Source organism: Hyla sarda, chromosome 4 (genome assembly GCF_029499605.1).
Source record: "Hyla sarda isolate aHylSar1 chromosome 4, aHylSar1.hap1, whole genome shotgun sequence".
In the NCBI taxonomy this organism is placed as follows: Eukaryota; Metazoa; Chordata; class Amphibia; order Anura; family Hylidae; genus Hyla; species Hyla sarda.
In genome coordinates this window covers 60,200,833-60,224,437 of record NC_079192.1, presented here as the reverse complement: position 1 = coordinate 60,224,437, position 23,605 = coordinate 60,200,833, and the positions used below count along the sequence as shown (strand labels likewise).

The 23,605-nt window shown below is 45.5% G+C and overlaps 1 protein-coding gene across 10 annotated transcripts in view; it reads right to left on the bottom strand.

The window, feature by feature from the left end:
• Window positions 1–23,605, bottom strand: part of LOC130367991 (olfactory receptor 1G1-like) — a 451,749-nt gene that overhangs the window by 57,591 nt on the left and 370,553 nt on the right. For 6 of the 10 annotated variants that reach the window (XM_056571125.1, XM_056571130.1, XM_056571127.1 and 3 more), the window contains 2 exons: window positions 18,636–18,720; window positions 14,085–14,178 (listed from right to left, as the gene is read on the bottom strand). The gene's annotated coding sequence lies outside the window, so the exon portion shown is untranslated. Of the gene's footprint in view, window positions 1–13,829; window positions 13,931–14,084; window positions 14,179–16,924; window positions 17,030–18,635; window positions 18,721–23,605 lie in introns of those variants that run through there. The other 4 variants (XR_008892249.1, XM_056571129.1, XR_008892250.1 and 1 more) reach the window with 4 other exon arrangements.

The window sequence follows — 23,605 nt, the reverse complement described above, 5'->3', positions numbered from 1 at the left end:
ATGTTACTTATATGTCAACAACAAACATAGGATAGGTAATTTAACCCTTACCCCTTACTTTGTTTAAAGTCCCATACAAGTCTATGGGAAATATAAGTGATGCATAACTTACAAACGACTGGAGATATTTCAATAATACTTGGTCACATGTTACTTATATGTCCACTTAAAATATAGGATAATTAATTTAACCCTTAACTACCCCCATTTGTGAGGGTCGGGTTCTTTGTTTAAAGTCCCTTGCAAATCAATAGGAAATGTATGTTCCAACACAACTTTAGTACAGCTGGAGATATTTCAATACCTGGTACACATATTATGGATCTGGATAGGAGGTCGGGATAGGAGGTGGAGAAAGGAGGTCGAAATAGGAGGTCGGGATAGGAGGTCGGGATAGGATGTCAAGATAGGAGGATGGGATAGGATTACGGAATAGGAGGTCGGGATAGGAGGTTGAGATAGGAGGTCAGGATAGGAGGTTGAGATAGGAGGTCGGGATAGGAGGTCGGGATAGGAGGTCGAGATAGGAGGTCGGGATAGTAGGTCGAGATAGGAGGATGGGATAGGAGGTCGAGATAGGAGGACAGGATAGGAGGTCGAGATAGGAGGACGGGAGAGGAGGTCAAGATAGGAGGTCGGGATAGGAGGTCAGGATAGGAGGTCGGGATAGGAGGTTGGGATAGGATGTTGGGATAGGAGGACGGGATATGAGGTCGAGATAGGAGGTCGAAATAGGAGGACGACATATGAGGAAGGGATAGGAGGATGGGATAGGAGGTCGAGATAGGAGGTCGAGATAGGAAGACGAGATAGGAGGATGGGATAGGAGGACGAGATAGGAGGTAAGGATAGGAGGTCGAGATGGGAGGATGGGATAGGAGGACGGGATAGGAGGACGGGATAGGATGATGGGATAGGAGGTCGAGATAGGAGGTCGAGATTACGGATCTGGATAGGAGGTCGGGATATGAGGTGGAAATAGGAGGTCGAGATAGGAGGACGGGATATGAGGACGGGATAGGAGGTCGAGATAGGAGGATGGGATAGGATTACGGGATAGGAGGTCGGTATAGGAGGTCGAGATAGGAGGACTGGATAGGAGGTCGAGATAGGAGGACAGGATAGTAGGTCGAGATAGGAGGACGGGATAGGGGGTCGGGATAGGAGGTCGGGATAGGAGGTCAGGATAGGAGATCGGCATAGGAGGATGGGATAGGAGGTCGAAATAGGAGGACGACATATGAGGAAGGGATAGGAGGATGGGATAGGAGGTCGAGATAGGAGGTCGAGATAGGAAGACAAGATAGGAGGATGGGATAAGAGGACGGGATAGGAGGTCGGCATAGGAGGTCAGGATAGGAGGTAAGGATAGGAGGTCAAGATAGGAGGTCGAGATAGGAGAATGGGATAGGAGTACGGGATAGGAGGTCGAAATAGGAGGTCGAGATAGGAGGTCGGGATAGTAGGTCGAGATAGGAGGTCGGCATAGGAGGACGGGATATGAGGACGGGATATGGGGTTGGGATATGACAACAATATATGAGGACAGGATATGAAGTCAAAAGCTTCCTCCTTTGTTTATCTTCTCCCCAACAAGGATTAGGAAGGAAAAACCGGGCAACGCAGGGTACTCAGCTAGTGGAATTATAAAAGAATTATGATTTTTAGAAGGTAAGGAGGAACAAATGAAAATGAAAAATAAAATGGGCCTGGTCCTTAAGGGTTTAAAACAAACAAAATAAAGATTTTGGATTGGCCTCACTTGGATTGAGATTCTGTAGCACGACCTTAAAAAAGGTGGTTTACAATTCCTCCACAAAGACTGATTGCAGTTACCACAAAAGCTTGATTTTAGCTCAATCTAAGCTCTATTTTTTCCCCTCACGTTTCCCTTTCCCTTCTTATCCCACCATTGATACTTTACTGCAAACTAAAGATTGAAGATTGCTTTTGTTTATTTTTTCTTGGTTTAAAGAATCGGCATATCCTCTTATTGTGTTGCATGAGCATAATTGCTCTTTTGAATTGTGTTATGGACTGTATGTTATTTCAACAATCTTCCTATTGTGTTGTACTATTGCACTTACTTATGTAATACAGTTATGAAAATCTACAACATGCACATGGAACATGCCCAAGCTACTTATATCTTAATTAGTAGTGTACATTTTTTTACACATAAAACAGACAAGTGGAGGTATATAGTTCTAATATCACTTTGATGTCCTGTCCCGTATGCAATAAAGATAAAGGCAAACAGTTCTGATGTAATGTTTAACCAGTTCTTATATCAACAATGCTTTAGTCCATCCAATTGTGGTATCCACTCCACACTCAGCTCTGGCTTATCCTCATGTGAGTCTTTTAGATGTTAGTAAGTTAGTAGGTTATCACAACTCACACTCTCAGTTAGCAGTATTATCCTTTTTAATTATATCAAAGTTAGTATTATTAGTGCATTATCAGTGCATCATTCCAAAAGTCAGAGAAACAGACACCATAAATTTACCTGTCAACAATTATAAAATTTCCACAAGTCTCCAACTTCCACAAAACTAGATGGATTCCTCCTTTGTTGTTAATCTTTAAGGGTTATATTTTATCCAGGAATAAGCGATAAAAGCATTTAAAAAATGGAACAATCTCACCCATCCTGTGGCCCCTGCTGGTTGGTTTTCTTCCAGGTTTCACCTCGGTGTTCTCTCCACGACATAGGTTCAGGTCTATGTTCTCATCAGCCTATTCAGTCTGGGCTTCTTTTCTCCCCCTGTACGTGTAAGTGGACCTGTCCTCTCCAGTTAGGGGTCTGTGCTCTCACCACAGAACCACCTTTCCAGCTCTGCAACTTGCTCTGCAATCCGTGCTTTCTCTGTTTTGCTTGCACCGAGTTACAGTGAAGTAGCAACAGTCAACTGTTCCCCTACTTCCAGTTTGCTCTCTGTGATCTGTGCGTTATGCAGAAACCTTTAATCCCCCTCCACCGTGTTGCAACAGCAGCAGCACTTCAATGCTTCCCACACTTCACCTCTCCACTCCACGTGATCAGCCTACCAGACAGGCCAGCGGTCCCATGAGCAGAAGCCGCCGACGCCGCACACATCCGGGTGACACGTCCAAGGCAGGGGGAGATTACAGCTACAGTCCACGTATTTCAGGTGAGACCAGGGGCTATATTTTCCAAATGCAGGAGGGCAGTTCTTCATCCAGTAGCCTGAACATTGCTGGATCAGCGGCAGGACGCGTGAGTGTGGCCGGAGGGAGGGGGGGGGGGGGGAGACCAGCTTAGCTTCCTGCCACCATGTTCCTGCACACTAACACATTTACAAAAGAGACCCTTTTCTTCTTCTTACTTGCCTCAGCTACTATTCTGATCCTGCCACCTGCCTGATGCCCCACATCTGTTGCCAAGTTCTTTTACCCACCTTCGTCACTGGGTACTGGTATTGCCACCCACCACCCCACTCACCGAGTCAATTTCAGGACTCCTGATGCTGCTATTGCCACCTCCAGGCTGTCTCATTCTGCCACCATATGTTCTTCTCATGCTGAGGCCACCTCCAGGCTGTGCCATTCTGCCACCATATGTTCTCCTCATGCTGATGACACATCCAGGCTGTATCATTCTGCCACCATACGTTCTCCTCATGCTGCCGCCACCTGCAAGCTATGTCATTCAGCTACTATATGGTCTCCTCATGCTGCTGCGACCTCCGCACTGTGTCATTCAGCCACTATATGGTCTCCTCATGCTGCCGCCACTTCCACACTGTGTCATTCAGCCACTATATGGTCTCCTCATGCGGCCGCTACCTCCAGACTGTGTCATTCAGCCACTATATGGTCACCTCAGGCTGATGACACCTCCACGCTGTGTCATTCAGCCACTATATGGTCTCCTCATGCTTCTGCCACCTCCACACTGTGTCATTCAGCCACTAAGAGGTCTCCTTATGCTGCCACCACCTCCAGGCTGTGCCATTCAGCCACTATATGGTCTCCTCAAAAATTGCGGTTTCCGTTTCAATTTCCCAACACAAATAGTATTTTTTTGTTGTTGTGCCATACATTTTATGGTAAAATGATTGATGCCATTAAAAAGGACAACTGGTCGTGCAAAAAACAAGCCCTCATACTCGTCTGTGGATGAAAATATAAAAGTTATGATTTTTTGAAGGCGAGGAGAAAAAAAGAAAATGCAAAAATAAAATTTGTCCTTATGGCCAAAATGGGGTTAAAGACGTTTAAGTTTTATAACTGATGAAGAGTGACTTGTAAGATTTTAAATAAAATTTAATAGAATGCATATAAATAATTTGGATATATAAAAGCCAGATGAGCATTCACTACATTCTCATGGCATGAAGAACATTTCAAAAACAATCTGCATGTTATACTGAATAACAGTATTATTTCACTACCCCCTGTCCTGTGCCCCCCACATATAATGCCCCCTGACATGCGCCCCTCCCATATAATGCCTCCCTGACATAGTTACATAGTTACATAGTTAGTATGGTTGAAAAAAGACATACGTCCATCAAGTCCAACCAGGGAATGAGCCTCTGACTTATAATTCCCCCTTTTATGTGCCCCTCACTTATAATTTGCCTTTTTCTGTGCATGCCCCCCCCCCTAAGTTTTAATAATTCCTCTGTACCATACAGCTCTCTCCGGCTGTCAGTTATCTCACGCACTGCTCCGTTCTTGCAGTGGGAGCCGCGGGGATGTGATCTCGGGGCGTTGGCGCGATGATGTGACGTCATCGCGCCGGCCTGCCATGGATGGCGTCCCGGCGGCTCACACAGCAAGAATGGAGCAGCGTATGAGAAAGGTGAGTGAATGGTGGAGCGGGACAGCTGACAGCTATGGGACAGGAGAGGCAACTCATACACACAGACACACACGCACACACACACATAGACACACTTACCTGTCCTGCGCTGCACTTCTCCTCTCCTCTCGGGCCAGTCGGCCAACCGGAGACGTGCAGGTGGGGGGGGCGGCGAGGGCCTGGTAAGTGAAGGTAAGGGGCTCTATTGGAAGGGGCGGGGTGTTTTGATCGCAAAAGCAGATGATGCGCCCCCATAAAGTCTTGTGTGAAGTCTTCCGGCATTTAGCGCTGCTTGCACGAAGCAGGGCTAAATGCCTGAAGAAGTCACCTGCCTGGAGCCCACAACTGCATGTCCCGGGCGTTGGGCTATACAAATTACACATCCCTGATGCGGGCTGCAAAATTTAACTCCGCGGTCCGAAAATGGCCTGCAGGATGGGAGTTTGAGACCCCTGGTTTAGGGACATCACTGAAGCCTGCAGAGGGACCACTTCCGTCCTCAAACGGTTGCAACATTGTGATATATAGAAGACCTCAAGCTCTGTGAATGTTTCAGTCTGTGCAGATTTCAGTGAGGCTCTCCTTTAGCATTCAGTCTGCATTGCTATCAGCTGTCAGTCTGTGTGGCTTTCTGTGAGAATCTGTGGAGGTTTCACTTTCTGTGCAGTTGACATTTAAAGATGAGCGAATCTAAGCTGACGAACCTGTATTTGTTACGAATTTCATGAAAAATTTGATTCGCAACGAATGCAAATATCGCCGCATTTCTATGGTGCAAATCACTTCATTAAACCCATTTACTGCGGTGCAGGCTCCAGGGCATCTAAAATGGAGGATCCACATGTCAGTACATGGGGCAAGGATCGCTGGGAAGGCAGGAAAGCCATACGGGAAGGGAAGTAAGCGGGATGACTGTGAATCACAGCCAGTCACCCCTGTGATGTCACAGCCCTATATATTTTCCAGCCATTTTGCAGCTCGTCATATGATTCATTACACTGCAGAGAGATAGGACAGAAATCGCTGTGTGTGTGTGTTATACATAAAAGCTTGTTGCAGCAGCATTTCACTAAGCATCTCTTAGTCACCTCAGCCTTCTGAAGGACACAGAGCACAGTGTTTTTGCACAGAAATGTATTCTTACTGCAGCAATTAAAGGGGTATTCCGGGCAAAAACATCATATCCCCTATAAAAAGGATAGGGGATAAGATGTCTTATTGCAGGGGGCCTGCTGCTGGGACCCCCCGCGATCTCCCTGCAGCACCCGCATTCTATGCGGGGCTGCATCTCCAGTTTCAGAATCCTTCAGGTTTTCATGACTGGGGACATGACGTCACGCCACGGCACGCCCCCTCCATTCATGTCTATGGGAGGGGGGGTGACGGCCATCACGCCCCCTTCCATAGACATGAATAGAGGGGGTGTGGCGTGACGCCACGTCCCCAGTCCCGGAAACCCCGGAGTTTTCCGAAACTGGAGACGCAGCCCTGCATAGAATGCAGGTGCTGCAGGGAGATCGCGTGGGTCCCAGCAGCGGGCCCCCCACAATCAGACATCTTATCCCCTATCCTTTGGATAGGGGATAAGATGTTTTTGCTCGGAATACCCCTTTAACCCCTCAGTCACTGTGAACAGCATTGTATTACATAGAGGGGCAGAGAGCTGTGTGTTGCCTCAGCTGCAGAAACATTTTCACAGGAGGGAGAAACAATATGTAAGGGCAAATCTGTGTCTTTATTCCACAACAACTGGTCTGCTGGTTATACTAGTCTATAGATGGTATAATCCATACCCGGCAGTCCATTCCTAATAGTATTTGAGAGAGAGTCTTTTTGCAATTTTTGGTTTATTACACAGTGACTATGTCTGCAGCAATGCTGTTTCTTTAGCGTACTGTAGCACATTTTTCTGCCCTCATAAGTGCATACCACATACCTACATCTAAGTGGTGTACTATTTTTTACCTGTTAATTTGTCAAGGGCCTAGAAACTGTGAAAGTGTTACGCCGAGCACTCCGGGTCCCTGCTCCTCCCCGGAGCGCTCGCAGCGTCTCTCTCTCTGCAGCGCCCCGGTCAGACCCGCTGACCGGGAGCGCTGCACTGACATTGCCGGCTGGGATGCGATTCGCATAGCGGGATGCGCCAGCTCGCGAATCGCATCCCAAGTCACTTACCCGTCCCGGTCCCCGGCTGTCATGTTCTGGCACGCGCGGCTCCGCTCTCTAGGGCGCGCGCGGGCCAGCTCTCTAAGATTTAAAGGGCCAGTGCACCAGTGATTGGTGCCTGGCCCAATCAGTCTAATTAGATTCCACCTGCTCCCTGTGTATATTACCTCACTTCCCCTGCACTTCCTTGCCGGATCTTGTTGCCTTGTGCCAGTGAAAGCGTTTAGTGTTGTCCAAAGCCTGTGTTCCAGATCTCCTGCTATCCTCTTTGACTACGAACCTTGCCGCCTGCCCCGACCTTCTGCTACGTCTGACCTTGCCTCTGTCTAGTCCTTCTGTCCCACGTCTTCTCAGCAGTCAGCGAGGTTGAGCCGTTGCCAGTGGATACGACCTGGTTGCTACCGCGGCAGCAAGACCATCCCGCTTTGCGGCGGGCTCTGGTGAATACAAGTAGCATCCCTAGAACCGGTCCACCGACACGGTCCACGCCTATCCCTCGCTGACACAGTGGATCCACATCCAGCTAGCCGAATCATAACAGAAAGGCCAGGCAAAAGTAATCACCGGCTGGTGTTTAACTAAAATACATTTTTTTAAGGGTACTGTACCGCATTTTTCTGCCCTCATAAGTGCATACCATATTGGTACATCTAAGTAGTGTATTATTTTGTACCTGTTAAGCTGTCAAGGGCCTAGATACAGTGAAAATCAGGACAAAAGTAATAACCGGCTGGTGTTTAACTAAAATTAAAAAAAATTATGCGTACTGTACTGCATTTTTCTGCCCTCATAAGTGCATACCACATACGTACATCTAAGTAGTGTACTATTTTGTACCTGTTAATCTGTCAAGGGCCTTGATACTGTGAAAGTCCAGGCAAAAGTACTCACTGGCTGGTGTTGTACTCTGATACTTTTTTTAAGTTTACTGTAGCGCATTTTTCTGCCCTCATAAGTGCATACCACATAGGTACATCTAAGTAGTGTACTATTTTGTATCTGTTAATCCGTCAAGGGCCTATATACTGTTAAAGGACAGCCAACAGTACACACCTGCTGCTGTTCTAGACAAATACTGTTTTAAACAAAGTGAAACGTATTGTACTCCCCTCATATATGCAATAAGTATATCAGGCAGAGTAGTGCCAGGAAGTGCACAGTGGAGTGGCAGAGGCCTAAATTCATCAGGCACAGGCAGAGGTCGCAGCAGAGTAGGGGATTGTGACAGCCATGATTGATCGGTTCACTCGGTGATCCACTTCATCCCAAGTGACATCCGACACCCCAGTCAACAGTCGGTGGGTTCCTCAGACACAACCCTCACTTGGCATGGCCCTCATTCTGCTGCTGCCACCTCAAGGCTCTGTCATTGTGCTTCTCTATGGTCTCCTCATTCTAATGCTACCACCTCCAAGTACTGTCATTGTGCTGCTCTATGGTCTCCTCATGCTAATGCTACCACCTAAATGCTCTGTCATTGTTCTGCTTTTTGGTCCCCTCATGCTAATGCTACCACCTCCACGCTCTGTCATTGTGCTGCTCTATGGTCTCCTCATGCTGATGCTGCCACCTCCAGGCTCTCTTATTGTGCTGCTCTATGATCTCCTCATGCTGATGCTACCGCCTCCACGCTCTGTCATTGTGCCACCATATGGTCTCCTCATGCTGATGCTGCCATCTCCAGGCTCTCTAATTGTGCTGCTCTATGGTCTTCTCATGCTGATGCTACCACCTCCAGGCTCTCTCATTGTGCTGCCATGGATACTGCAAAACATAATTAAGGTGCTGGTCCCCAGTTTCAGAAATTCCTCTGCATTAGGGTCACTTTCAGGACTCCTGATGCTGCTGCCACATCCAGGCTGTCTCATTCTGCCACTTTATGGTCTCCTGATGCTTCAGCCAACTCCAGGCTGTGCAATTCAGCCACTATATGGCCTCCTCATGCTCCAGCCAACCTAAGGCTGTGCCATTCAGACACTATATGGTCTCCCCATGCTGCCACAAACTCCAGGCAGTCATTCAGCCACGATATGGTTTCATCATACTGATGCCACCTCCAGGCTCTGTCATTGTGCTGCCATGTGACAAGTGACTCCTTGTTTGATTTGGTCCTTTGTACCCACACGACAGGGCCTGGGACACTGAAACTTGTGAGTTAAAATTTCAATTTCAAAACCTCAATTTCAATTTCAAAATCTTTAATTTCAATTTCAAAATCTTAAATTTCAATGGTCTCCTAATGCTTCTGCCAACTCCAGGCTGTGCTATTCAGACACTTTATGGTCTCCTCATGATTCTGCCAACTACAGGCTGTGCCATTCAGACACTATATGGTCTCCTCATGCTTCAGCCACCTCCAGGCTGTGCCATTCTGCTACTATATAGTCTCCTCATACTTCAGCCACCTCTAGGCTGTGCCATTCAGCCACTATAGAGTCTCCTAGTGATTCAGCCACCTCCAGGATGTGTCATTCAGCCAATATATGGTTTTCTGATGTTGTTGGTCCTGGGCCTGAAAATTTTTATGGTAGCACAAAATTAATCTTTTAATCTTAGGGATTGTGGACCCCTAGTGTCTACTCATGCTACTGCCAGCTCCAGGCTGTGCCATTAAGACACTATATGGTCTCCACATGCTTCAGCCAACCTAAGGCTGTGCCATTCAGACACTATATGGTCTCCCAATGCTGCCGCAAACTCCAGGAGGTCATTCAGCCACTACATGATCTCCTCATACTGATGCCACCTTCAGGCTCTGTCATTGTGCTGTCATGTGACATTTGACCTTTGTACCCAAACGCTGGGGCCCCGGACTACAAAACTTGGTAGTTAAAATTTCAACTTAAAAATCCTCAATTTCAATTTAAAAAATCTTACATTTCAATTTAACAATCTTAATTTTCAATGGTCTCCGTGTGCTTCTGCCAACTCCAGGCTGTGCCATTCAGACACTATATGGTCTTATCATGCTTCAGCCAGCTCCAGGCTGTGCCATTCTGCCACTATATAGTCTCCTCAGGCTTCAGCTACCTCTAGGCTGTGAAATTCCTCCACTATATGGTCTCATGACTCAGCCACCTCTAGGCTCTGTCATTATGCCGCTCTGCGGTAGTGATTCTAATAGCGGTGCCTGTAATCTGCATGTCATACTGAATAACATTATTATTTCACTACCACAGCACTCTCCATATGCATGTTAGAACAAAGCAAAGTGTTATACACGCCTATCGAGGCTCTCTGTGGGCCAGAAATAGCCGTTTTTAATATAAATTTGCCGCAAATAGATTCGGCCCGAACTGAAATTTCCGAAAATTCGGCGAATCGGCCAAATCAAATTTTTCAAAAGTTCGCTCATCTCTACTGACATTCAAGCTCAGTGCAGAAAATCAATTCCTGAGTTATGTCTCCTGCCATGCCGGGAGGAGACAGAACTCACTGTATTAATTGTGGCAGGGAACAGTACGGAGCTACATAGTGGCTGTTTTTTCTATTACCTTTTAAACATATTTATGTTTATAATTTTAAAAGCATATGAATGGGAAAGTGAGTGGTAATTACACAAGGAACACTATATTAAACATTTTATTTGATGACAGGTGTTATGCCGAGCGCTCCGGGTCCCTGCTCCTCCCCGCAGCGCTCACGGCGTCTCTCTCCCTGCAGCGCCCCGGTCAGACCCGCTGACCGGGAGCGCTGCACTGACTTTGCCGGCGGGGATGCGATTCGCATAGCGGGACGCGCCCGCTCGCGAATCGCATCCCAAGTCACTTACCCGTCCCGGTCCCCGGCTGTCATGTAATGGCGCGCGCGGCTCCGCTCTCTAGGGCGCGCGCGCGCCAGCTCTCTGAAACTTAAAGGGCCAGTGCACCAATGATTGGTGCCTGGCCCAATTAGCTTAATTAGCTTCCACCTGCTCCCTGGCTATATCACCTCACTTCCCCTGCACTCCCTTGCCGGATCTTGTTGCCTTGTGCCAGTGAAAGCGTTTAGTGTTGTCCAAGCCTGTGTTACCTGACCTCCTGCTATCCATATTGACTACGAATCTTGCCGCCTGCCCCGACCTTCTGCTACGTCTGACCTTGCCTCTGCCTAGTCCTTCTGTCCCACGCCTTCTCAGCAGTCAGCGAGGTTGAGCCGTTGCTAGTGGATACGACCTGGTTGCTACTGCCGCAGCAAGACCATCCCGCTTTGCGGCGGGCTCTGGTGAACACCAGTAGCCTCTTAGAACCGGTCCACCAGCACGGTCCACGCCAATCCCTCGCTGACACAGTGGATCCACAACCTGTAAGCCGAATCGTGACAACAGGTACTCTTTTAACAGATTAGAGGATGATGACACATATGACCTTGATTTCTACTGGAGCATGTTAAAGAGGTACTATGGTGGAAAACATTTTTTTTTCAATTCAACTCGTTCCAGAAAGTTAACCCGATAACGACCATGGGCGAGTATAGACGTCCAGGTTGGCGGGCGTTCCCGCACCTGGACGTCTATTCTCGTCCATTCTTCTCGTGGGTGCTGCCCAGTGCACCCACGAGATTGCGGCAGGGACTCGGCTGTATCACACAGGCTGCACTGCCAGGACCGAAGTAAACTTCGGTCCCGGCAGTTTTAACCCTTACAGCCGCGGTCGGGAATGACCGCGGGCTGTAAGTGTTATGACAGAGGGAGGGGGCTCCCTCTGTCACCCCTGCAGCACCCCGCATCGCGATCGCGGGGTGCTGTGTGTGGCCGCGGCTGGCCGGGGCCTGCCGCACTGCCGGGAGTTCACTTCACTCCTGACAGTTTAACCCTTACAGCTGCGGTCAGAATTGACCGCGCGCTGTAAGGAGTTCTGACAGAGGGAGGGGGCTCCCTCTGTCTCTCCTGCAGCACCCCGGAGCATCGTGGGGTGCTGCTGCATACCTGGGCAGCCGGGGGTCCTACAAAGACCCCCAGGTCTGCCCTGGGTATTGCCTGAAAGGACATGCCAGAGGCAAGTCCTGATATGCTGCTTGCTAGTGAAAACTGGCAGGCAGCATATAACTGCAATGCTTTGGAATACTAAGTATTCCAAAGCATTAAAAAGTGTAAACAAAATAAATAAATAAAATAAAAGTGTAAAAAAAAAAAAATGTAATAAAAGTGTAAAAAAAAAAAAATATATATATATTAAAAATACATTTATTAAATGAATCTAATAAAAAAAAAATGCATAATGTGTAGGATTGCATTGGCGGACATCCGCAGCATGTTATATGCTGCGGATGTCCCCCATGTGATCCTACACATTATGCAGCAGTCACGGTAATGAGCTCCCTGCTGCGGCTGGGTAGCTTTGTGTGTCCACTCATAGCAGCGGATTTCCCGCCGGCAGTCATGAGCGGACACACTGAGCTACCCAGCCGCAGCAGTGATGGATATATTCGCCATGAGCGGGTGCTTATTCCCACAACATGGCGGATATATCCATCAGGAGCCTTAACTGTCACAGACAGACACGTTATACTGCCAGCCGACCAAGGACCAATCAGAGAGGTCCCTGGTCCAGCCAATGACTTGTAGGGGTGCGGTATATAAATGGGGTCACTTGTGGGGGTGGGGTACTGTTCTGCCCTGAAAGCCAAATGGCGCTCCTCTCCTTCTGAGTCCTACCACGCGGCCAAGGAACCATATATGGCCTAAGCGGGGGTATTTCCGAACATGGGACAAGCAGCTAAATAAAATATAGGGTGCATTTCTTTCAATATCAGAAGTGATGTACAAAAAATATGCCCCCCAAATGATGCATTTGTGAAAAATTGCAAATTTGGAATTTTTAACATTGACTTTGTAATAATTCCTGCCAAAAAACTATGGTGCTAAAATACTCACTGTACCCCCCAGCGAATACCTTTAGGGGTCTAGTCTTTAAAATGGGGTCATTTGGGGGGGTGTTCCTATGTTCTACTACCTTTTAATTTCTGCAAACCTTGCATAGCACATAAAAAAAGATGTACTTTTCAAATTTTCAAAGTTTTTTTTTTACAAAGGCTTCTAACTAATTTAAAATGTTAATTAAAAACAAAAAAATGACGTCAAAATAAAGTAGACATCTGAGAGTATAAGTTTCATAAACTATTTGGTCAGTAAGTATAAATATATGCAACCTATTAGTGTTAAAATAGCAAAAAAATCATAATTTTTTGTAAAAATTTCATGATTTTTTGCATTGTAAAAAAAAACTACAAATGGTATCGGCTTACTTTTACTATGTACATGAAGGACAACTTGTTACAAAAAAACAATGTCAGAATTATCGTGATTGCCAAAACGTTACCAGAGTTATTCTCTAATAAAGACAGACATCCCCGATTTGAAAAAAACAGGCCTGGTCTTTCAGCGGCGTACAGGTTTATTTGCATTGGTCCTTAAGGGGTTAAACAAATTAGAAAATTACTTCTATATAAAAATCTTAATCCTTTCAGTACTTATCAGCTGCTGTATGCTCCAGAGGAAGTTGTGTAGTTCATTTTAGTCTGACCACAGTGCTCACTGCTGACACCTCTGTCCATGTCAGGAACTGTCGGGAGCAAGAGAGGTTTGCTATGGGGATTTTCTTGTACTCTGGACAGTTCCTTACATGGACAGAGGTGTAGGCAGAGAGCACTGTGGTCAGACAGAAAATAACTATATAACTTTATGTGGAGCATACAGCAGCTGGTAAGTACTGGAAGGATTAAGATTTTTAAATAGAAGTAATTTGCAAATTTGTTTAACTTTCTGGAATGAGTTGAATTGAGAAAAAAAAAATTTCCACCGTAGTACCTCTTTAACATGCTCCAGTAGATACCAAGGTCATATGTGTCATCATCCTCTAACATAGGAAATCCACTCAGATACAAACCACGCAGAATTGCCTCAAAAATTGTCTTAGAATAGAATAGTGGTCACCTCAAAGAAAACCAGCATACCTAAGATATTAAAGAATTAAAAAATTCAACACAGAAAGTGTAGATAAAAAACTTAAGAGGTGCTCATTTCAAAAGGTTTTGGTGTCATAGAAATTAAAGTTGTATCTCAATATTTACTTCTTGTAGAATCAGGAGTATATATCTTCTAAGCTACCTTTTAAGGTGGCCAGCAACTTCTCTTGGACACTTAGTTGGGTTTAATATAGTAGACTTAACTTTATCACCAAACATATCTTGACTATTATTCTCTGTAAAAGATAAATGATAAAGCATTTAATAAATTGACTTTTGTTTTGCTAACTTCCACAATCAGAACCACATTTTCTAGAGGATGTGGATTTATCCGAATATTTTGTTATGCTATCGTTTTTTTTAAGGCATCACTTGTTAATAATATTTGCATGACTTAGCTGTAAAGAAAGATTTTTTCTTATTTTTGATTAAAGAGAATTCAGGACAGTGACGAGGTTACAAAAATGGATCAAAATGCAAAACATACATCTTTAGAACGCTAGTATGATACATGACAATAGTAATAACTTACTGTGAATGATATCAAGGCTTTGAAGCCTTTCTATAGAGGTTTTGGTGTATGATTTATAGTGTATGCATACCTATGGGAATAAATTAGCTAAAAAAATCTTTTTTGTGCACTGAAATCCCAGATGGAGTAGTCAGAGAAAATGGTTATGTAAACATATTAATAAAAAAAAAATTCTTTCAAATTAAACCTTTAACTAATTTTGACAATGAATGTACATGTATGTCCTGGTGCCTTGGTACTAAACACACCAGAACATACATTTACATCTTGTGATTTCTTTATGGAAGCCGTGCATTCACAATCAGTGGTGGACATGGATGATCATCCTAATGTCCAACATTAACCCCTTAAAGGGGTACTCTGTTGCAAACATCTTATCCCCTATCTAAAGGATAGGGGATAAGATGTTAGATCGCGGGGGTCCCGTCACTGGGGCCCCCCCCACAATCTCCATTCCCGCAGCGGCGGCGCTAGGAACACGGAAGCTTGCAGCTTCTGTGTTCAAAACTTTACGTCACATCCCCTCCATTCATGTCAATGGGAGGAGGCGTGAGGACTATGACATGAATGGAGGGGGCGCAGCAGCCGCATCGACAGTCATTGTGCATGGAGCGGAGTTCGCTCCAGAGGCAGGACCCCCGCAATCTAACATCTTTTCCCGTATCCTTTGGATAGGGCATAAGATGTTTGCGACGGCTTACCCCTTTAAAGGGTTACTCCACTCCCAAGCCTCCAGAACATTGAGTTCCAAACGCTGGGTGCGGGCTTCCGTGTTCACGCCCGCCCCTTGTGATGTCATGCCCCGCCCAATGATGTAACGCCCCGAGACGTCTATGGGAAAGGAGCGCAACGCCATCACGCCCCCTCCTATAGATTTGCATTGAGGGGGCGGGACGTGATGTCACGTGGCAGGGCATGATGTCACGAGGGGGCGGGCGTGAACACGGAAGCCCGCACCCAGCGTTCGGAACTCAATGTTCCGGACGCTGGGGAGTGGAGTAACCTGTTAAGTGCTGTGATCAATAGCGACCATAATTCTTAGAAGCCTGAAAGACAGTTCCACTGCCTGATCTGCAACCCGGCAACATATATGCCAGGGTCCTATTGGTTCCAATACCAGCTGGAGTTCCTCTGAATACCTCCGTGCTGGCTCTATGGCGATTTTCTAATAGATTCCATCTCAGGCTGACTCTACTAGCTAAGTGCTGATCACACTGAGCAATGTTTTGCTTAGTGATTGCTTATAATATGGGGGCTTAAAAAGTGTGAACAAAAATATATATAGGCTAATACCTTAATACTCCTCTTTTACCATTTTTCAAATAAAATATCTAAATAAACATATTTGGTATTGCTGTGTGGAAATGTCTGAACTATTGAAATAGGTAATCTATGATAGAGTGTCTTAGTATGGAAGTGTCATGAGCTGGAAGTACCTGAACATGGGGTATAATAGAGGTACGTCTTATATCATCAAGACTTCAGAAGGCAGAATACTATGTTCCCACTAAGTTTATTGGTCTGTGTTTTCACGAAAAATTTTGCATGAGGATATGTTCCCACACCATTTTTTAAGCTGCTCGAATCAGGGTAAGAAACATATTAAATTTCCCTTTGTGGGCTTGTTTCACAAGGTCTAGGTAATGGTGAAAGCAGTTGCACATATAATGGGGGTACAAAAATTCTCACCGTTCGGTATTTTTTTTTTACATTTATACCATTTACCGTGCAGGATAAATAACATTATTTTGTAATACTCCAGACAATAAAAAATAGAAAAAAGGGATGATTTTTAACTTTTAAATTGGAAGGTGTTAATGGGTGTTTTTCAAACTTTTATTTAACTTCTTTTTATACGCTTTATTAGTCCCCTTAGGTGACTTTTAGGAGGAATCATTGGATTCCTCATACAGATCAATGTAGTTCAACAGTACTAAATTAATCTGTGTGCTCTGTACTGGTCCAGCCAGGCTCTATCAAATGCAGAGCCATGGACGGCAAAAAGAAGAGGTAAGCCCTCCAGCTACCTCAGCAATGGGTTGGGGGGGGGGGGGGGGTGACGTCACTGTTAGCATTGACAGTGGTGATCCAAAGGGTTAAAAGCGGCATGTTGACTATTAGTGGTGGCCTCCAGCTACAGGAATCAGCTGGAAATTCCCGGGATGGCGCGGGCTCGAGTCAGTAGCTCACACCATACACTCTTAATGGCACATTGACGTATATACACGTCAATGGTCATTAAGAGTTTAATTATAGATCTTTATTTTAAGGAAAGAGCAACACACCACAAATGACAATTTTGGGGGCTTAAATGGGCACTATCACATTCAAAAACATTTTATATGTTGCACATCTTGACAGAACATTAACCTTGCTAATTTACTTCGCAATTGTGTTTATCTTCTTCTTATAGAAATCATGGCTCATAATGAATACCACTAGGGGTCTCCATACCATCCAGAACATGATAATTTCCAGTTGTAGCATCATCTTTGTCCCAGATAAAGCACAGGCTGGGAGGGACTAGCACTCCTCTGTACTCACTTCTGTCCTTTCTGAAAACAGAGAGGAGGGGGTTACAGAGCACTCTGCAGTTATTGGATATAGAGACCCAGCACAGCTCATTGGACTCAGGGAGGAGTGAATAGATGGTGAGTTAGGGCGGGCTCAGTGCTTGCCTCGGACAGGGCCGGATTAAGAGCATCATGGGCCTGGTGCTGAAGATTTTGATGGGCCTTTTTATCGGAATATATAAAATGAAAATGCAACACAAAGTAATTTTTCTTAACACAAATAAAGCGCATCTGTCACATGTTTTATGCACATTAAATTACCAGGATAGCTGAATATATGTTAGTGTCCAGAGGAAAAATTGCTGAGTTAACCATAGCAACCAATCAGATTGCTTCTTTCATTCTCCAGAGGCTTTTTCAAAAATGAAAGAAGTGATCTGATTGGTTGCTATGGGCAACTCAGCAACTTTTATACTGGAAGAAAGGAGATTTTGTCTAAGGCAAAGGAAAGGGTTTTTTACACTAAGAACAATAAGGATGTGGAATCCTCTGCCTGCAGATATGATCTTATTAGAGTCTGTAAAGACGTTTAAACAGCAACTGGATGAATATTTGCAAAAACATAACATTAAGGGATATAGGCCCTGATTTTTTTAGCATGTTGTGATGCCCGCGCTGAATGCCCACAGAATGGGAAAGTGCTAAAAAAGTTTTTACCATTTAAAATTACAGCTCCCAGTATGACCTTAAGTATGTGGTAAGGCTATGCTAGGAGTTGTTGTTTCACCCCTCATTACTGCAGAACTTAATAGTGACTCCAGCTCTGATAGGACATAGTGAAGAGAATACACAATGATATCAGTGACTACAGGTGACGTCTTCTCTATAGTGAGGAGAATACACAATGATATCAGTGACTACAGGTGACGTCTTCTCTATAGTGAGGAGAATGTACAATGATATCAGTGACTACAGATGACGTCTTGTCTATAGTGAGGGGAATACACAATGATATCAGTGATTACAGGTGACGTCTTCTCTATAGTGAGGAGAATACACAATGATATCAGTGATTACAGGTGACGTCTGCTCTATAGTGAGGAGAATACACAATGATATCAGTGATTACAGGTGACGTCTTCTCTATAGAGAAGAGAATACACAATGATATCAGTGACTACAGGTGACGTCTTCTCTATAGTGAAGAGAATACACAATGATATCAGTGACTACAGGTGACGTCTTCTCTATAGTGAGGAGGATACACAATGATATCAGTGACTACAGGTGACGTCTTCTCTATAGTGAGGAGGATACACAATGATATCAGTGACTACAGGTGACGTCTTCTCTATAGTGAGGAGAATACACAATGATATCAGTGACTACAGGTGACGTCTTCTCTATAGTGAAGAGAATACACAATGATATCAGTGACTACAGGTGACGTCTTCTCTATAGTGAAGAGAATACACAATGATATCAGTGATTACAGGTGACGTCTTCTCTATAGTGAGGAGAATACACAATGAAATAAGTGACTACAGGTGACGTCTTCTCTATAGTGAAGAGAATACACAATAAAATCTGTTACTACAGGTGACGTCTTCTCTATAGTCTTTTCTTATCTAATTCAGATGGTACATACCGCCAGGACTTGTTTCAGCTAAATGTTCTCTCTGCAGAACTTGATGCCCACACGTCTCCTCACTATGTCAGCGGATTCTGATCCTCTATATGAAAACAATAATTATTATAATACTGCCAAACACCATATCCTTTGAATATAATACTGGCACACACTGTACCCTCTGAATATGATACTACTACACACTGTACCCTCTGAATATAAAACCGCCACACACCGTAACCTCTGAATATATTACTACTACACACAGAACCCTCTGAATATATTACTACAACACACTGAACCCTTTGAATATAATACTACCACATACTGTGCTCTCTGAATATAAGCTTGCCATGCACCCTCTGAATACAATACCGTAATTATGTGGCCCATAAAAACCATACTACCCCAAAATTCCTTATAATATACACTATGGCCAACATGTATAATTGTCTTTAGACTGTTTTTTTGTGTCTAAAAATGGTGCAAAAAAGGCGCAAGCAGGGTTTATTTGTTCCTTTTTTGCGCTTGAGTTGTAATCCACTGATTTTGGCAATACACATAATATGGACGGGTTTTATGCACTGCACCTTTTTGTGAAAAGGCACAAAAAATGCGCAAAACCACTGAAAAGTCTCTAAAATTACACCAGCCCAGACTTAGCTTTTTGGTGTATGTGAAGAGTGAAATTTTAGAAAATGTGACCTGCACAAAATTTAGCAAATGGTCTGCTACCTTTTAATAAATTTGGTGCTCCTACACATTACAGCATTAAAAATGCTTCTCTTACACCTACAATAATAAATGCCGGCCCATACCTCTGAAATGCAAAACACTCTGTGCCCCTCATATATGGTAATAATGCCCCATCCTGTGCCCCCATATATAATAATGATAACCCGTCCTGTTCCCCCCACATAATAATAATGCCCTCTGTCCTGTGCCCCTCGCATATAATGCACCCTGTCATGTTCCCCTCACATATAATGCCCCCTGTCCTGCCTCCTCAGGGGGCATTATATGTGAGGGGCACAGGACATAGGGCATTATATGTGGGGGGCACAGGACAGCACATGGGGCATTATGTATAAGGGGCACATGTCAGGGGGCATTATATGTGAGGGGCACAGGACATAGGGCATTATATATGAGGGGCACATTTCAGGGGGCATATGTGGGGGGGCACAGGACAGCCCCCCCCCGGCATGTGCCCATATAATGCACATATAATGCCCCCTGACATATGTCCCTGACTTGTAGTGCCCCCTGTCCTGTGCCCCTAAAATATAATGCCCCCTGAGGGGGCAGGACAGGGGGCATTATATGTGAGGGGCACAGGACATGGGGCATTATGTATAAGGGGCACATGTCAGGGGGCATTATATGTGAGGGGCACAGGACATGGGGCATTATATATGAGGGGCACATTTCAGGGGGCATTATATGTGAGGGGCACAGGACATGGGGCATTATATATGAGGGGCACAGGACAGGGGGTATTATAAGTAAGCGGCAAATGTCAGGGGGGCATTATATGTGCATTATATTGGCACATGACAGGGGGGGCCCTGTCATGTGCCCCCACATATAATGTCCCCCTCATATATAATAAACCATGTCTTGCAACCTATAATGCGGTTGCTGCCCCCCTGACATGTTAAATTGTGCCCCTCACAGTGCCTTACATTATAAATGGCCCCAAGGGCTGTCACCTTTCTCTCCGGGACCCGGTGACTCAGACTGACACGCTGCGGCGGCTGCTGCTCAGTCCTTGTGTCAGTGGGAGTGGATGACGTCACCGCAGCTCTCACTGACAGCTGCCGCAGCACGTGTGACCGGCGGAGGTGACGACGGCCCGGGTGTTGTGAGATAGTGAGGCGCGGGGGGTGGGGGGGTGGAGGGCTGGGGCGCGTTAGGTGTTAGGTGTCGGCGTTAGGTGTTGGCGGCAGAACGGGAGGCGGGTCACCTGTCCGGGCGGCCTATGCGGGCCGCCTGTGCAGGCCACTGGGCCTATTTTAATGTAAGGGCCTGGAGCGGCAGCTCCATCCGCCCCTACATTAATCCGGCCCTGGCCTCGGACATGCCCCTTAATGAGCATAGGGTGTCAGAATGAGTGACAGAACAGCAGAACAGAGGGATTTGTGAGCCAAAATAGAAGCTAGAGACATAAAAAAAAGACAGGTAAAGCATCTGTATGACCTTTTAAGTAACATATATAATGTTCTTCATTTCTGTAATGTGACAGGTGTGCTTTAAAGGGGTACTCTGCCCCTAGACATCTTATCCCCTATCCAAAGGATAGGGGATAAGATGTCAGATCGCCGGGGTACCGCTGCTGGGGACCCCGAGGATCGCTGCTGCAGCACCCCGCTATCATTACTGCGCAGAGCGAGATCGCTCTGCACGTAATGACGGGCAATACAGGGGCCGGAGCATTGTTATGTCACGGCCCTCGTGACGTCACGGCCTGCCCCCGTCAATACAAGTCTATGGGAAGGGAGCGTGGTGGTCGACACGCCCCCTGCCATAGATTTGCATTAAGGGGACGGGCCGTGATGTCATGAGGGATGGGGCCATGACGTCACGCTGCTCCAGCCCCTGTATCGCCCGTCATTACGCACAGAGCGAACAGCGGGGCCGCGGCGATCTAACATCTTATCCCCTATCCTTTGGATAGGGGATAAGATGCCAGGGGCGGAGTACCCCTTTAAGATTAGTTGCACAGTTTTCTGATAGGGAGGTTTGAGACCATTTGAAGAGCCTTGTGTAATGAATGGAATCCCTGTGAAGTGCCCATTTTAGGTACTTACTTAAACTGTAAAGCATACAGTATTATTGACATAAAATGTTTTTATAGTGTGGATTTAAGAGGATTTAAGGAAAGGAGGATTAGTGAATGACGTGGTTGGCTATTAAGCAATAGAAATGTGTATCTGTGGTGTCGGGCTAATGGCATGTATATAGACTATGGGTGAAGTGACCTAGTTAAGTATTTGAGATGCCAGCAGTGTTAAAGGGGTACTCCTGTGGAAAACAATTTTTTTCATATCAACAGGCTTCCGAAAGTTAAACAGATTTGTAAATCACTTGTTTTAAAAATCTTAATCCTTTCAGTACTTATCAGCTGCTGTATACTCCACAGGAAGTTCTTTTCTTTTTGAATTTCTTTCCTGTCTGACCACAGTGCTCTCTGCTGACACCTCTGTCCATGTCAGGAACTGTCCAGAGCAGAAGAGGTTTGCTATGGGGATTTGCTCCTGCTCTGGACAGTTCCTGATACACACAGAGGTGTCAGCAAAAAGCACTATAGTCAGACAGAAAATAAATTCAAAAAGAAAAGCTCTTCTTCTGGAGCATACAGCAGCTTTTAAGTACTGGAAGGATTAAGATTTTTAAAACAAGTGATTTACAAATCTGTTTAACTTTCTGGCACCAGTTGATTTAAAAAAAAAAAATAAATCCACCGGGGCACCCCTTTAACCCACCACACTCCAAGGATGAAGCAGTTGACGATGCCAAGTGCCGGGTAAGAAAATCACAACTGCAAGGTTAGGGAAGCCACTTTTCAACTTTACTTAAGGAATCGTAGACAGGTAATAGGTACAGTGCAGTTGTTTAATGTGATTTATGTAGAGGAATGCTATAGGGAACCACAGTTGCTTTCTTGACACTTTGGGACTTGTAGTCCTCCTCGACTAAAATGTGACTTGGCTAGTCTGAATTTGACGTAGGAAGACTTGACTGAGCTAGCCTTGATGTGAATAGACTTAAGTTTGGTAAAGCTTGACTTGACTTTGGAGCTGACAATCACTGACTCTTGCAACTTCACTTGTGGAATCCAGTGTGAAGGATTACTGCCAGAGTGGACTTGTATCAGGGCCGGACTGGCCATCGGGCAGACCAGGCATTTGCCCGGTGGGCGAGGCCGTTCACCTGCCCTGTCGCGACACACCTGTTTTCTGCACTACACCGGCCACTGCTTTCAAAGTCTCGGCCTCCACTTTGAAAGTAGTGGCCGGTGTAGTGAAGAAAACAGGCCACTCTGCCTGCTCACTGATGCAGCCCGCCCCCTACTCTAAAAGGGGCCTTGCTACGTCCGGTGACCAGTCCTCCGGCCCCAAGTGCAGTGAACCAGGGCAGGGACACTTCTGCTTTAAGAGCAGCAGACGTCCATGCGCAGGCACGCCGCTGACTTCACGGACGTCTCTGCCCCAGTTGCTCGGCTCCGTGGAGGAGAGGAACCCGGAACCTCGCTCACTTCTACAGCCTGCTGACTAATCCTCCCCTACAAGGTAAGAAAGGAAGGGGGAAAGGAAGAAAGTATAAAGGAGGATAATTAACTGGCACGGGGGTGCAGAGGAGAAGAAGGCTGGGAAGAAACATGTGAAGGTGGATGACTGAAGGGTGTGTGTGTGGAGGAGAAGGCAGGAGGGAGGGCCCTGAAAAATTTGAAGGAAGATGACTGAGGGGGGTGGGGGGAGTCTTTGGAGGGGGATGAGTCTGGGGATGCATAAAATGTTATGGAGGATGAATGATCAGAGGGGTGCGGAGGAGAAGGGGGGTGGAAAAGTGTGAAGGAAGATGACTAAGGGGTCTGGGGGGAGGATGGCGGGCAGTTCACACATAGCGAACCTTTGCACTAGCGGACTTTGCAATATATATATTTTTTTTTAATACCATTTTTATACTATTTTTATACCTATCTTATCCCTAATCCTTTTATCTCCACCTGTATAATTTAGCCCTATTTATTATACACCGAACTAATAGTGGGGAACATCTATTATATTGGCTTCCTATTATTGTTTTCTAATATACCTATATCTACAATAATTATCTGGAGCCTGCGCAAGGGCCCTGCGCTAGACTTCAGTTATTCTATGTAATACATTGCATTTCATTTAATAAATACTCATATTTCATTGTAGTGCATCTAACTATCTTCTTATCTTATCAAAAAAGATACACCAAAAGCCATATTATAAACA